Raw genomic sequence first — 5,167 nt, forward strand, 5'->3', positions numbered from 1 at the left:
TGAGGAACTGCTCCAAAGAGGTAAAGGGGGAGGTCAGTATATATGTGACTTGAGCAAACGGGGTTTGTGCAACCAACCATCTCAGGAGAAAGTTACTGTTAGTCATGAGAGATATACATCTTAGCAAATGGTTTCAGTGCTTTTCTAAGTAAGGGAAGATGCAGGAGTCCAGGTTCATAAAAAAAATTCTCCTAATTATCTAACTATCTAAAGAACAGTTCTGCCAGTTTTCCCAGAGCACAGGCTGCCTCATTTCTGATCGCCACCCTGAGCTCCTTTCAGGATCTGTTAAAGGTCAGCAGCTGCAGTGGCTAATGGCTACAATCCTTGTAGAGACAGGTGGTGACATTCTTTAGTCAGCACCTCTGATTTATTATTTTTTTCTATTGTTTTACTATAGTTGATTATATAGTTGAATATTCTGTCAATTACTGATGTACAGCAAAGTGACTCAGTTATACATATATATAAATATATATATATATATACATTCTTTTTCTCACATTATCCTCCATCATGTTCTGTTACACGTGATTAGATATAGTTCCCTCTGTTATACAGCAGGATCTCATTACTCATCCACTCCAAATGCGATAGTTTGCATCTACTAACCTCAAACTCTCAGTCCATCTCACTCCCTCCTCCTCCCCCCTGGCAACCACAAGTCTGTTCTCCAAGTACATGAGTTTGTTTCTTTTCTATAGAAACATTCATTTGTGCCATATATTATATTCCAGACATGTATATTCTATGGTATTTGTCTTTCTCCTTCTGACTTATTTAACTTGGTATGAGAATCTCTAGTTCCATCTATATTGCAGCAAATGGCATTATTTTGTTTTGCTGTGTTTTTTTTTTTGTGTGTGTGTGTGTGTGGCTGAGAAGTATTCCATTGTTTATTTGTACCACATCTTATTAATTCATTCCTCTGCTGATGAACATTTAAGTTGTTTCCATGTTTTGGCTATTGTGAATAGTGCTGCTATGAACATAGGGGTGCTTATATCTTTCTGAATGAAAGTTTTTCTGCATATATGCCTAGGAATGGGAATGCTGAATCATATGATAGTTCTATATTTAGTTTTCTGAGGTACCTCCATACTGTTTTCCATAGTTGTTGTACCAATTTATATTCCCACCAGCATTGTAGGAGGGTTCCATTTTCTCCAAGCCCTCTCCAGCATGTTATTTGTAGACTTAGTAATGATAGCCATTGACTGGTGTGAGGCGGTAGCTCATTGTAGTTTTGATTTGCATTTCTCTAATAATGAGTGATGTTGAGCATTTTTTCATGTGGCTATTGGCTGTCTGTATGTCTTCTTTGGAGAAATGTTTAGTCAGGTCTTCTGTCCATTTTTCAATTGGTTTTTTGTTTGTTTGTTTGTTTTTTGCTGTTGAGTTGTACCAGTTGTTTGTATATTTTGGAGATTAAGCCCTTGTCAGTTCCATCATTTGCAACTATTTTCTCCCATTCCTTAGTCTGTCTTTTTGTTTTTTGTATCATTTTCTTTGCTGTGCAAAACCTTGTCTGTTTGATTAGGTCCCATTTGTTTATTTTTGTTGTTATTCTATTGCCTTGGGAGACTGGGAAAACATTTGTATGGTTGATGTCAGAGAATGTTTTGCCTGTGTTCTCTTCTAGGAGTTGGGTGGTGTCTTATCTTATGTTTAAGTGTTTAAGCCATTTTGCATTTATTTTTGTGCATGGTATGAGGGTGTGTTCTAGTTTCATTGAACTACATGCAGCTGTCCATTTTTCCCAGCACCACTTGTTGAAGAGACTGTCTTTTTCCCATTTTATATTCTTGCCTAAATTGTCAAAGATCAATTAATTCACCATAGGTGTCTGAGTTTATTTCTGGGTTTTTTATTCTGTTCTACTGGTCCACATGTCTGTGTTGGTACCAGTACCACACTGTCTTGATTACAGTAGCTTTAAATATTGTCCAAAAAGTTTGGAAACACAGGGAAAACAATGTTTTTACTGCACTTTTTTCAGATTAATGATTAGACTCATTGCTTCAAAATATTTCACCTAAAGTTGGAGGAAAATATATTGAGTGTAGTATTTGAAAATGTAACTAGTATATTGTTTGAAAATAAGTTTTTCCTATGTGTCTCACCTTTTGGATATCCTATGCAGTGTTGTCTTCAACTATTAAAAAAATTGAGCAACAGAGTTCCTGTTGTGGCTCGGTAGATTAAGAATCTGACCGGTATCCATGAAGATGTGGGTTGAGGATCTGGCATTGCTGTGAGCTGTGGTGTAGGCTGTAGATGAAGCTCAGATCTCTCATTGCTGTGGCTGTGGTGTAGGCCAGCAACTATAGCTCCAATTCAGCCCCTTGCCTGGGAACTTCCCTATGCTGAAGGTGTGGCCCTAAAAAGACACATGCACACACACAAAGATAAGAAAAAAAAGAAAAGAAAAATTGAGCAACCTCGAAGTTCAATAAGGAATTGTTAGTACCTAAATTATCTGTAGTAAAGATAGTGGTGTTATTGACCTGAAAAGGAACTCAGGATATGTGTGTGTGTGTGTGTGTGTGTGTGTATTTTTTCTCTCTTTCTTTCTTTTCTTTCTTTTTAGGGCTGCACCCACGGCACATGGAAGCTCACAGGCTAGGGGTCGAATTGGAGCTGGAGCTGCCGGCCTACACTACATCCACAGCAACACAGGATCCCAGCTGGATTTGTGACTTACGCCATAGCTTGCAGCAACACCAGATCCTTAACCCACTGAGCAAGGCTAGGGATCAAACCTGTGTCCTCATGGATACTAGGCAGATTCTTAACATGCTGAGTAACAATGGGAACTCCCAGTATGTCCTATTTTTATAGTTATATGTATACAAAAATATGAAAGGATATACATAAATGTGTTAATACTTTCCTTTTTGCCATATCTATATAGTTTCTAATGTTTCAACAATAAGAATATATAATTCATAAGATGGAGATAAAAAGTCAAACAGTCAAATGGCTTACACAAAACCAAAGCAAACACTGACCAAACTTATTAAATAATAAAGTTAGTGAAATGAAAAACTAAAGCTTGCAAAATTACATAACTGTATACGATTTCAGACGATTTTCTGCCACCCTGTGGAGATTACTTCTCACTGCAGGACATGGAACTATGAAAAATCTGTAACTGAATTTGAAATTATTTTACAGGGGCATGGCCTAAGAAGTTGTTTAGTTAAAACTCTGTTTATTATTTGGTCAGTTGTTTGTTCTCTTTGCCAGGTATGTAACAAAATTGATAAGAGGGAAATAATAATACCTAACACAAATATAATTACACTGACCTACTATACATATGACTTTATCCCACAAAAACCCTAAGAAGTCTTACTTTCCCCCCATTTTATAGATGAGACAGAGTTTAACTTCCTGCCAACAGTGAGTAAATGTTACCTAAGCAAAAGAAACCAGGGAGCTGCATTTTGGGTGAATGACTTTAAATTTTGAGCTTTTTAGTTCCCCTCAGCCCCCCCCCCCCCCCATTCCATAGTGCATTACTCAAGTAGTTGACTGCTAGGACTTTGCAGGGATTTAGTGTTTGGATTTGAGAGGGATCATTATATTCTCTGAACTAATCTTAGTTCCTTGGAGCTAAGAGCAGTGTTGCTACTGAAAATATGGCCCTCAGACTTGGGCCCTGCAGAGAACTGTTACTGGTCCACAGTGTGACAGGTAGGACAGAAACTGAGAAAACAATATTTAGAAACTTTTATGATAATTTAATGCCTGCTAACTCAAATGATATTTCTATTACTTTTAATTTAGCAAAGCATGGTCCACGACTAATCAGACATTTTAATTTTTAAATTTTATTTGAATTTTTCCATTTGAGGGCAACATCTGAGGTATATGAAAGTTCCCAGGCTAGGGGTCGAATTGTAGCTGTAACCCCCGCCTACACCACAACCACAGCAACACAGGATCCGAGCAGGATTTGCGACTTATACCACAGCTTGCGCCAACACCAGATCTTTAACCCACTGAGCAAGGCCAGGGATCAAACCTGCATCCTCTTGGATACTATTCCGATTCATTTCCTCTGAGCCACAAGGGTAACTCCTGGACATTTTTAAAAATAATAATGTAAGCAGGTAGGGTAGGAGGTCCCCACAGGAGAAGTAGATACTGGTTTTTTTGATGTAAGAGAAGCCATTTTAGCCCTAAACCTTTTTTTATTTTTATTTATTTATTTATTTAAGGCCGCACCTATGGCATATGGAAGTTTCTAGGAGGCTAGGAGTCGAATTGGAGCTGCAGCTGCCGGCCTATACCACAGCCACAGCTATGTGGGATCTGAGCCCCATCTGTGACCTACACCACAGCTCAGGACAATGCAGGATCCTTACCCACTAAGCAAGGCCAGGGATGGAACCTGCATCCTCGTGGACACTATATCGGGGTCCTAACCCGCTGAGGCACAACAGAAACTCTCAGGCCTTAAAAAGTTTGTGATCCCAGTCTGGCTACAGTACTTGCCCTTCCCAACCACCCCCCCACCCCCCGTCCGCTTTTTCTTTTTAGGATCACACCCATGGCATGAGGAATTCACAGGCCTGGGATCGAATTGGAGCTGCAGGTGTCAGCCTATGCCACAGCCACTGCAAGACTGGGGCGTCTGCGCTGCCTCTGTGACCTGCAACCTGGCGCAACCTAGATTTGTAACCCACTGAGCGAGGCCAGGGATCTAACTTTATCCTTAGGACACTATCCTGCTGAGTCAAAATGGGAACTTCTCTAAGGATTCTCCTGGGGTTTAGTTCCCCAACAAGACATCAGATATTTTTCCTCCCCTTTTTGTACCCATTTTATTATATAGAACTATCACAATGCTCAATAAAACCAATATAAAGAATACAAAAATGGCTCTTTTAGACTGGAGGGAGTAGGTCTAAGGCAGGGCGAGGAAGCGCCTCCAACCACCGAGCGGGTCAGAAAAGGCTGGAGGGCTTCGCCAACCGCCCAGCGGCGGAGGGCGGGGCTGGCGAGGGCGCAGGCCCATCGCGGGCGGTAGTGCCTCCGCCCCCTCCCCACAGCAGCCGAGGGTGTAGGCGGGGGAGGGACTCTGAGGCTTCAAGACGCCACGCCTCCGCCTCTGCCTCAACCTGGGCAGAAGCCAGCTGCCGGGTCTGAAGCCTGTCGG

This window comes from Phacochoerus africanus, chromosome 2 (assembly GCF_016906955.1).
Source record: "Phacochoerus africanus isolate WHEZ1 chromosome 2, ROS_Pafr_v1, whole genome shotgun sequence".
Classification (NCBI taxonomy): domain Eukaryota; kingdom Metazoa; phylum Chordata; class Mammalia; order Artiodactyla; family Suidae; genus Phacochoerus; species Phacochoerus africanus.